Source organism: Lepisma saccharinum, chromosome 20 (genome assembly GCF_977018435.1).
Source record: "Lepisma saccharinum chromosome 20, izLepSacc3.1, whole genome shotgun sequence".
In the NCBI taxonomy this organism is placed as follows: domain Eukaryota; kingdom Metazoa; phylum Arthropoda; class Insecta; order Zygentoma; family Lepismatidae; genus Lepisma; species Lepisma saccharinum.
Window position 1 is genome coordinate 36,645,636 of NC_139248.1, and position 12,124 is coordinate 36,657,759.

The 12,124-nt window shown below is 38.3% G+C and overlaps 1 protein-coding gene across 4 annotated transcripts in view; it reads right to left on the minus strand.

The window, feature by feature from the left end:
* LOC146003229 (uncharacterized) overlaps nt 1-12,124 on the minus strand; it is a 123,685-nt gene that overhangs the window by 13,642 nt on the left and 97,919 nt on the right. The window lies entirely within an intron of this gene.

Genomic DNA, 12,124 nt, shown 5'->3' on the forward strand with positions numbered 1-12,124 from the left:
ACACAACAGGCGCATGCCCAATTACAGTGTTCAATATGGGATGACACCATTACATAAACAAGAACATAACTAAGAAAATTAACAAGAAATATGAATGATGCAATATACATTTTACTTTTAAGAATAATTGTGAGAAATTAACTATTAGATTGTAGAAGCAAAGGGAACACAGAGACAAAACAACAATAAATGACGCTAAACTATTGGATATAACCTTACAAGCTGAATGAAAACCAAAATTCAATGAACAAAACGAAACAAACATACAGAAATTCAGCGATTAGATCTTATGTTACAATTACATTTAAATAGGTCTACGCTTGGATTATTCTTAGAAACTAAATTAAATAACTTGCACATTCTCCTCATGGGTTCAGCTTCGGTCATTTTGGTTCTTCCAAGGGGGATTTGAAAGAGATCAGTTCTGGGCCTTAACATACAGTTTGGCACATAAAAATTTAAATTCGACAACAGATTAAAAGAATCTATTTTACCATTGATAAGCTTGGAGAGAAAAGTTATTTGACTTGTTTGCCTCCTTTCGTCGAGTGACGGAATATTAAAGATTTCGCGTAATATGTTGCTAGGAGTGAGTTTTGGATATGTACCATCAAGTTTAAATAGTAGATATCTGAGAAATTTATTTTGAAGCTTTTCTAATTTTTCGATATCTTTCTTGAATTGCGGGTTCCAAACAAGAGAAGCATATTCGAGTTTAGATCTGACGAGCGTATAATATAGCAAGAGAAATGTTTCCTTTTTTCTAAATTGATGACCCATTCTCATTATAAATCCCAAATTTCTGTGAGCTTCGCTTAAAATGCGGGCAATATGTGATTGGAATGTTAACTTTTGGTCAAAAGTGACCACTTTGTACTAACACATTAGAAATAGTGTATGAATGTTGAATAGGGTGTCTGTTGTGGGTGAATGATACAAGTTTACATTTCTTTAGGTTTAGGCTGACTTTATTAATTTCACACCACTGAAGCAAGTTATTCAGCTCTTCATGTAATATTGTACAGTCAGCAGCGTTTTCGATATTTTTGTATATTTTAACATCATCAGCAAAGATTAATGTCTCACATTTTGTGAGTAGTTCTGGCAAATCGTTTATAAAAATTAAATATAGCAAGGGACCAAGGTTCGACCCCTGTGGAACTCCCGAACTGGCCACAAATTCGGTTGATCTGCAGCCTTGATACACGACATATTGTCGGCGGTTATGCAGATAGGAAGAAAGAAGGGTAATAAGTGGAGGAGAAAGGCTATTGTTGGCAAATTTCTGTATTAATATATCGTGGTGAACTGTATCAAATGCCTTTGAAAAGTCTGTATATAAAACGTCAACTTGCCCTTTATTTATGATCACGGAAATGACATCCACTTTTCCCCATCCCACCAGGACTTTTCACAGTTTCACAATAAAAATTCTCATATTCACCATTCCATTACACCTATTACAGAACGAAATAAAATAAATTTATACAAGGGAAATTTCGGCTTTATTCCCATCACGTCAGGATTTTTCTCCACATCACTCAGTTCAATCAATCCACCATATTATAACTAGACCTCGGATTTTTAGGTTCTGAAAAGTATGCTTTTAGGTTCCTAAAATAGGCTCTAAAAACCCTAAAATAGGTTCTAAATATCCTAAAATAGATCCTAAAAATCTTAAGTTAGGCTCGAAAAATCCTGAAGTAGGTTCAAAAAATCTTAAAATAGTTAAAAATTCATGAAAAATGCTGATTAGGTATAGTCACCTGCAATCAAAGTAACTAACTAACTCTCTAGCCTTCTTAAACCCGAAGGTTCATGGCTGCAGCAACACAGGCCTTCCATCTGTCCCTATCTTGAGCAAGATCTATATACTCTTTTCCATCCCTACCGATTTCCCTTAGGTCCATCTCAACGTTGTCCCTCCATCTTCGTCTTGGCCTTCCTACAGGTCTCTTACCATCAGGTTTCCCAACAAGAATCCTGTAAACTCCTCTTTCCCCATCCCATTCGTGCCACATGGCCTGCCCACCTAAGTCTTCTTGATTTCATTATTCTAATAATATCTGGACATGAATACAAATTATGTAGTTCTAAATTATGTAACCTTCTCCACTCACCTGCCTCCTCATCCCTTTTAGGTCCAAAGATTTTCCTAAGGATCTTATTTTCAAATACTCTCAATTTATGTTCCTCTTTCAATGTAAGGGACCAAGTTTCACATCCATATAATACTACAGGCAAAATTACTGTTTTGTATATTTTAACTTTTAGTTTCTTAGATATTAAACGAGAAGACAAAAGTTTATGAAGAGAGAAGTAACATGCATTTCCTGAATTAAGTCTACTTTTTATTTCCTCTTTAATATAATTTTTATTTGTTAATATTACACCTAAGTATTTGAATTTGGAACCTGGTTCAAACGAGTTGTTATCAACAATTAGATTTTGATTATTACCTAACACTTGGTTTCGGCCTGTAAGCATATATTTAGTTTTCTCTTTGTTAACTTCCAAACCTATCTCTTTAGCAGTTTTGAAAAATATTTTAGCATTATTCTTAATTGTATTCACATCATCCCCCAGTAAGTCTACATCATCTGCATATGCTAACAACTGAGTCATACCATTTAATTTTAGTCCTTCTTTAGTATCTTTTACCTTCCTAACAGCATATTCTAAGACAAAATTAAAGAGCAATGGAGATAATCCATCTCCTTGTTTTAACCCATCATGAATTGTAAATTTGTCAGACATATTAATACTCACACGAATTTTACTTTCTGTTTCTGTTTCACTGGTGCATATTTTTATCATACTAACAAGCTTCTTAGGTATTCCAAACTCTACAAATATATTATATAATTTATCTCTTTTGACCGAATCATATGCTTTTTTGAAATCAATGAATAGCTGATGGACATTTTGATTATATTCCCACTTTTTTTCAAGTGTCTGTCTGATGTGAAAAATTTGATCTGTAGTTGATCTGTTACGTTTAAATCCACATTGATAATCACCTATAATTTCATTAGCATATGGGGTTAGTCTTGTTAAAAGAATGTTAGATAATATTTTATATGTTGTTGAGAGTAGAGAAATTCCACGGTAATTATTGCAGTTCATTTTATCACCTTTTTTAAACACAGGAACAATTATGGATTTTTTCCACTGTTGAGGGATTTCTTCTTTATTCCATATTAAACAAATTAATGTATGAATTTGACATATTAATGAATTTCCACCATATTTAATTAACTCAGCTGGTATTAAATCAATGTCAGGTGCTTTGTTATTCTTTAGCCTTTTAATAGCATCTTTAACTTCAGTCAAGTTATGTTCTGGAACTAAAGGTTCTGCTGTGTGTACTTCATTCACTTCTGATTTATCTCCTACATGGACATTTAAAAGGTCATTAAAGTAGTTCTTCCATCTATTTAGAATATCGCTTGGGTCAGCTAGAAAATCACCGTCTTTATCTTTTATCAAGTTTACTTTAGGTTGCCACCCCTGCAATCAAAGTGGGACACCTATATCCTGAAATACGCACTATATTGCATAACAGCCAAGTAAATAAAGGGCTGTAAATTAGGTCGGCCTCAAATAATTTATATAAAGCTAAAAATTTCAGAATTTGTTTTTCAAGTTATTTGGAAAAACTTACTGAAAGTCGCAGAGAATCGCATGTGTGCGTCATCTTCAAAATGGAGGACAAAGATGGCGGCCTGTCGATATGAGTACAGTTCGAATTTTGGTCATAGTTCGGAAATGATAAGTCGTAGTTCATTTGTGTAAAATTATTTTAACTCTAAAAACACCTAGCTTTAACTCCAAGTGTAACATTTTTGGATCCAATTACTTTTAAAGAATTTTCATCCATTTAAACCTGAAAAACGTAGGAATTTTGGCCCTTACTCTGGCAGTTTATGCAAAAATCTTCTTATCGATTAAGAAATAGACGGTAAAGGTTGTAATATTTTTAATGAGCTAATCATTACCTACAATTTTAAAAAAAAGCTCGTTCAGATCGGATAAAAATTATCCCAGACATTTAATTTTGAAACAGATTAGTAAAGATGAAATCTAAGGGTTCACCAGTTACCTTACGGAATGCATCAGAAAATAGGCCATTGGCATTGTGATTGACATATGGGTTTTCTAGAGCTGGTGTTCGTCATAATCTGAATCAGTTTCGCCTTCCAGTTCGCCGATTGTACAGGAACTTCCTTGGCAGAATGCACAGAACTTTGAACACTTGAGATCAGCTTTCTTACACTCATATGTTGCTCGTTCACAATCCTTTCTCGCAGTCACTTTGCACTTTAGGCAAGTAAGTTTAGTATTTCGGCTGGAGCTGGTGGTAGCTCTGTGGGTACTGGATTCAGCATACCCTCTTTGACACACCAACCCCATTCGATTGGGTTCATGCTTCGTCCGTTCCACTCCTGGACTTGGAGATACACTCGACGTGAGTGCTGAGCGGCTGCCGCGCTGGTAGAGGGCAAAGTGGGCAAGTTGAAATGCGAAGACAGCTTTTTAACAACTTCCTTGCTATACCAGATATGTCTCATGTTTTCAAGGAAGGACACATCTTCTCCTCCATACAGACGAATAAGAAACGATTCTCTAATTTCGATCACTCTATCACGGTTGAGGTTTGGTTGGTTGAAGATGCTGACTAACTTGCACAATTCTTTATCTTTTTTGGAGTATCTTGAACGCTGTCGACTTTCCTCTTCTGAATATAGCCGAGGTGGTGTCACAGCCTGTAGCAGCATGAAAGAAGAGGAAGCAGTTTTTGAGTGGCCCAAGAGTTTCTTGAATTTTAGCGATATCGTAGCATTTTCCCTCAGTTTTGATTGTCTGGGACCTTAACAGAGAGAGCGACTGCTCAGGAAATCTTCTAGCAATTAAGATTGTTAAAAGGTCAGAATCGGATCCAACAACAGATTTGCCGTTCGTACTTTCTTCTATTGCTGTTGAACAGATTCATGTATCGGCATCTCCTTCTGTTTGGTATACGGTTAATCTGGCTGCTTCGAAGTATGTTTTCATCATTAGAATCAGTCTACATTTGTTCTATGAGTTTTTCAAGAACTGTGCTTGATCCGTCGTTGCTTCCATGGCAGAGTCAAATGTGATCGTTACAGACATTTTACCCAAAGCTGTTCTCTGTCTTTCAGCATTTTTGTGTCTGATTGTAATTTGTATCCATCAAATACAACGGTACTACAAGGTGAAAAATGTCTCTTGACATAACTCACATACATATCGCAGATTTGTTGGTAAGTTTCATTTTTAGTCCACACCATTGCGTGAAGAAGGAATCCTCCATCCACAACATACGTAACGTCTTCTGGGAAGAGACACTCAACAATAGTTACCATTAGGGATATAATTATTTTGGTCAGGACGGGACCAGGACGGGAAATTTTTTAAAACCTGACATTCGGGACGGGAAAAATTTCCAATTTCTCGACAAAGTCGGAAAATTATTGGAACAGGAAAAGTTCGAAATTTTCCGAACCTCTGGAAATCTCAAATCCTACAATTTAATTTCACTTTAAATGATACTTTTTGTTCTGGAATAAAAGCTAACAATTTCCGATAAGTTCCAGACACTTACAATGCAGAAAACGTCGAAAATTAACGACATTCGGTATTTCCCGACTGCTCCGGATCTCGAAAAGTCAGGCAGTCATTCCCGAATTAGGGATCGGGGCTGGAAATTTGTTTCCCGATCCCGATCCTGACTTTTCGGGATCCCGCACACCCCAAATTATCATAGTTGATTTTGCTTTCTTGTGCATGGAAATATTGTCATACAGGGAAGGTGGCATTGGAGCTTTCTTAATCGATAAGGAGATTTTTGCATAAACTGCCAGAGTAAGGGTAAAAATTCCTACATTTTTCAGGTTTAAATGGATGTAAATTCTTTAAAAGTGATTGGATCCAAAACTGTTACACTTAGAGTTAAAGCTAGGTGTTTTTAGAGTTAAAATAATTTTACACAAGTAAACTACGACTTATCATTTCCGAACTATGACCAAAATTCCGAACTGTACTCATATCTACTGGCCGTCATCTTTGTCCGCCATTTTGAGAATAACGCACACATGCGATTCTCCGCGACTTTCAGTAAGTTATTTCAAATAACTTGAAAAACAAATTCTGAAATTTTTAACTTGATATAAATTATTTGAGCTCATAACCCTTTATTTACTGGGCTATAACGTTATGTTTGTTGACAAACCTCACGACGATGGCAGAACTTACCATTGGAAATTTGCTATTAAAATCCTCTCTTCGGAGTATAGTTAGGCAACAATCGTTTTTCATGTTATCCACAGTCAAACTCCGCAATTTTGTCTGCGAGGATCATCTTATATGTTGAAAATAATCTTTCGACAAAAACATAGTCAGTGCTGCAAACTTCAATGCTGAAATGTTAGTTTGCAAGGCGTGAATGCCACAGAGCACCGAAGTGACGCGAAAGTGAGCAAGACAACACAGATCAGACCACTTTGGATTGTACGGGTAACAGCGGCACCAGACATTTTGCTTTGTATAGAGGTTTGAAAAATCACCATGAACTTGAAGGAAGGGAAATCGACTTAGAGTACGTTTCAAACACGTTCATCATTGAATTTTTTCGTAACCAAACAAAGAAATTGCCTCTGCGTGACATAAAAATCCCGTAAAACCTTAATAAATACATAAAAACTAAAAAAAGGCTTAATTTAGGCACATAAACCTAAAATAGGTTCTAACAAGCAAAATAGATTTTTTTACACACTATCAAACTTCATCTGTTATTGCGTCCTTTAACAAAACGCTGACATAACTTATTACTTCTTACATACATGTAAAGGAAAAAATTCGTTAAAAACCAAAAATCCGAGGTCAAAGTAATATTGAGTTTTGGACATTTTGTGAAGGAAATTTTTATGAGAGATTTCGAAAATAAAACTTACATAATCAAAGTCCGTACAATCTAATGCTAATGTCTCTTGCGAAGGTATAAGGTCGATTAAATACTTAATATTCCATGTGCATTTATATTTCAAAATTGGAAGATTTGTATTGTGGAGAACCAATATTTCACCACCGTCTAAACAGAGCCATCTATTGGAGAAATATAGAACTACAAATTTTGTTGTGAAATTAAGGCAGCTAATATATTGTTGTTTTCTGAAGAAAACACCGAACGTGATGGGTTAAAATGGATTTTATTTTTGGAATCAGCATGCTGAAATTACTCAGATACATCCAAACCCATGTTGACCTGTGATAATCGGACATAATAATAATAATTGGACACCTTATATCTTGGACTCCTCGCTGCCCTGCAAGGCGTTATATGTGTTGCGTAACTCAAAAGCGGAAAGTGGATTTTAATAGAAAATTTTCCAGGACCTATATCGCGTTTGTTAGAACCTGTCCCGTTTCCCGCGCTAGTGATCGCTCGACAGTTTCGGTGCCAATGAGAAAAGAGGAAAAGGTCGTCTGCTGGGCAGCGGGGAGCGAATGGTAGCCAGAAGAGAGGCGCTTACGTAGACGCTGTTGCCACGTTGCTTTTTTTAATTTGCTGCCTGGCTTCGGCTTTCCCCAGCACGGAGTTGACGCGGTCTGCATCAGCAACGCCGCGTCGTTTATGCTAGAAAAGCCAGCCATCTATCAGCTTACGCGGGAAGCGGGACAGGTTGTAACAAACGCGGTATAGGTGTCCCATTTTTATTGTCAATGACTGTACAGCATAATTTGAGGCTAAAAATGTCAATATATTCTAGAACGGGATCAATGTTTGTTTTCTGAAAGAGGTCACGGGAAAAAAAATTACATTTTGTAATGGAATATATCCGCATGTTACCTAGGGCCGGCCTGACCCAACGCGACATCTGTAAAATCCTACCGCAGTTCGAGTGCCAAAAGTTGAACAGAAACAGTATAATGCATGATGTTATTTGCAACTTTTACACACGTATTCTCTCTATTAACACGCTTCTTTTATTGAAAATGAAATTATTCTGTAAAATATCAAGCTTGTACTTTTGGTTCATAGATGGTAACATAATATTAGTCACAGAAAGTTGGTCAATGTTTTGCACATTTTTATTATGCACGGCAATTAAATCCTAGAAACCTAAAAGAAACTACAATGTATAATTTAATAATAATAATACTTGAGAGATTCTGAGAGAAGTACGGTGATTATGAAAAAAGTAGGCAAGTATAAATTACTGGGGAGTAGGAGGAACTTCAATTAATTTCATTGCTTTATTCTCTGTTGATGATTTGCTTTTCTGCCTGCCTCGCCATTTGTTTTTGGCTTGTGATAAAAGGCGACTCTCTAGTCGACAGAATTTCCAACTCTCCTAAGTTATACTATGTCTTGTAACTCTATTTTTTTATATAACTTTTTTTGTAAGTGGGCGCGAATATTTTACTCAACGCGCACTATAAATGAAATTCCGCCAAGCTTTTGGTGAACCCATGACATTGTATTAACACGTCTTTAGTCCTGGTTTTATAATATATAACCCATGGCGCGAATGCCCTCGAAGGGCCTTGGCCTATTTCCCGATTGCCAGTCTCCCTCCCACAATCCTACCTAGAGGTGCGGGGATCTTCAACCGGTAATGAGGTGACGTGAGGTCAGCACGTCAAATCCTCAGCTGTTATAGAGATTTCTGAGACCAGGTTACGCTACTCACTCGTAGCTCCACAATTTCCTCACGATGCACAGTGGTCCAGATGTATGGAAAACCTGGTTAAAATTTATTTTTTAGTCTATGACCTCAGAACGCAGACTTTTTTTTTAACATAGCATATTCTATCATTTTAGGGCAGGAACACAATATTGGACAGTATTATGATATTTTAATGCCAATTGTACTCATAATACAGTAAACCACGACGTATGCTATTTACAATTTCTATCTCTATCGGTTTCAACATCAGCCAGTGACTGGAGGGGGCATTTAAGGAAATCTAGTACATCGTTTTGAAGTGTCTATCTCAGACTGCTCTGTGGAGATGACTGGATTTAAGGAGTAGAAGGATTACATGCATCATCTCGCCCCCCCTTCTTAGAATTGGTCCGAGTATGGTGTTACGGATAATACTTCTTTTTCTTTATATGCTTGTTTCCGGCATCTTGAGCAGGTATGGCTAAGTTACATGAGAACTCTAGAAGGTTAGAGGATAAACTTCAGGAAAATATGAATATCTTGGAGCACAGTTTACAACTAAGACTAGAAGAAAGTAGTAGAACTCTTGAGTGCCGGCTAGAAGCAAGGATGGAGGAGAAACTGGCCCATAGTTGTTCACAACTCGCTGTGTCCAATTCAGAGATGGGACGGAGGATCGAACAACTGACTCTGCAAATTTCTGGCAGAAATTGAAGGAAAGTCTTGAAATTGAGATGATGAGCTTACGTCAAGTATGTCAGTCAAATTCTCAGCCGCTGGAATCTAAACTCCATGAAACAGTTGTTCTGTTGAGGGAAGAAGCTGAGCAGACCAAGGAGGAGTTCCGAAAGGAAATCAGTGAAACGCAGAGCGGTTTCAGAGAAGAAATGTCCAGAGAGTTGGACAACCAGGTAACCAATATGGCATATCAGCTGAGAGAAAACCTGAATTTGCGAGTTGAAGAGACTGTGGCGGAAAAACTTAAAGACACAGAGGGTCCTAGAGAGAATGCTGAAGAGTGGAAAAATGATATTGAATCCAAACAAGGGAAGCTTTCTTCAAACATGCGTAGTCTTTGTGACGAAGTGGCTCAAATTTCAACCACTTTAAGCAAGTTGCCACTCTCCGGTGAACCAGAGTTACCGCGGGTGGACCAGCTGGGCGCGCCTTTTCGAAGGTTACTGTCTCCTAGTCGTTCTGAGGTCTCTTCGGGGCAACGAAACCGTACACATTTAAAAAAAAGACGCCACAGAGAGATCGTTTCCAGTTCTTCAGGCAGCGAGTCGACTTTATCGGAAAAGAGAAAAGAAAGAAAATCTCGAACCAATGCTACGCGTGGTGGGATGACTCCCCGGATGGCTGACCTGAATTCCATGCGGAAATTCGACGGAAATATTATAGCCACTTCGGCTGAGATTTATCTCAAAGAATTAGATACCAACCTTGAGATCCTTCAGATCCCGCATAGATACAGGCTGGAGATTATTCCTCGTTTGCTAACGGGCATGGCTTATCATTGGTTCTACTCTCATAAGAATGATTTCCACACATATTCAGATTTCCGTAGGGCGTTTAAGAGGCGTTTTGCGTCTTCAGAGGCAAAAGAAAGGGAGTTGACATCTGTTAGGGCCAAACGGTACAATAAAAACAATGACAATAGTTTGGAAGAATATGTTTGGTCTGTATACTATGCTTACAGAAACCTGAGTAGCCACTACACAGAGTAGGAGGTGGTAAACCTCATAATCGGACAATTGCCTTATAGAGTGAAGCAATTGTGTATGGCCCACGCTCCCGTAACTGTTGATTTGCTTGCAGATTTTGTTAAGAGATACGAGCAAGCGGAAGAGCAGGATGCTTGGCGAACTGCGTGGAGGAAGAAGAATCCTACTCACCAGAACAACCGAGATATTCCAGGCAACTCGGCAAACAGAAACCCGAGGGTTCGTATGGTCCAGAGGCAGAATAATTACCGTGAAAATCGCTCTGCAGGTCCATATAGAAACGGCAATCGTTATCGTCAACAAAGCCAAAATAGGCAAAGACGGGAGTATGCTACTGCCAGATACGAACCTTGTGAGAGACCACGAACTGAGAACCGCTTATCTTCACCGGAGCCCAGTGAACCTTTGAGGGAAGGTCGTACCTCTCCACGATTCCAAGCGGCGAGCAGTGGCTTACAAACAGATGCTGCAGTGTCGTACCCTAGTAACGAGCAGCAACAGAGCGTTGAGCTGACCAGAAATTTTTGCTGGGAGAATGGAGCAAATCTCGACCAGGTACGGGATTTTACCCCACGCCTGGCATAAAAACGTCCCCTTCTGATGTCGGGCGGTCTCGGATAGAACTGGGGCCTGCAGAAAATAATTCCCAGTCTGTAAGTAATGATCTGAAGCTGGTGTTTGTTATTAATCATGAAGAGAGTGAGTTTCTTTACAATTTGTGTCAGGCTAGTCAGTCTAAAAATTTTGGAAGAGCGCCTGAGTTCAAGGCACGTGTAGCAAATGTTGATATCACTTGTATAGTGGACACTGCAGCTGTAATATCTGTTCTGAGTCTCGATATTTGGAAGAAAATAAAGCAAAATTTGCCAGGGGCCATGTTACAAGCTACTCCAGAGGTACGACTTATTGATTTCGCTGGAAAAAGTCGAACTCGAGTTGTGGGAAAGCGCAGAATCGTGCTGGAAATTGCTGAGAACACCATACCTTTAGAAATTTTTGTTGTGAAGGATTTGCCTTCAGACTTATTATTGGGGTATTCATTCCTGCAGAAATATGAAGCAGAGATCAATCTCAAGCATAAGAAGTTGTATCTAATGGTGGATGGAGAGCCAATTGAGCAAAAGCTAGATGATGATGATTCCGTTGATAAGCAGATGAGCGTCCGGAGGATTGAAGCTAGCTACGATAAATGGGCTACACCGCTAGAGGATATAAGGGAGAAGATTGACTCCAGTGAATTATTGGCTAAGGAACAAAGAGCCGAATTGTTCGAGATATTTATTGCACATAGTAAGGTGTTTTCAGAGAGGTCTGGCACGGAAAATGGCTTAGTTTGTGACATTCGTCTGTCCAGTGACGTTCCAGTGATTCAAAGATTTTATCCAGTTGAGTTGCAGAAATTCTTACGTTTTCTTCACGTGTATTGCCAGTGTGTCTACCTGATATTGTTCAAAATGCTCTTCAACATTGCCTCATTGGTTGATAACAATTACAAATTGTTTTTGTACGTGCAGTTCTATCCAAGATTGTACTAAATTTCCAGCCTGAATCCGAAGATGGTGAGAAAGACTGGCAGAGTAAGGTTGTTCAAGTGCAGTTAAGGGAACGATATGCTGTGCAGAGGCGGAAACTGAAGCAGAAGTGCCATGCTTTGTAGTTGAAGGAGGATGACCTGGTGCTGCTAAGAGGTCATTGTCCAAGTTCAGCTGT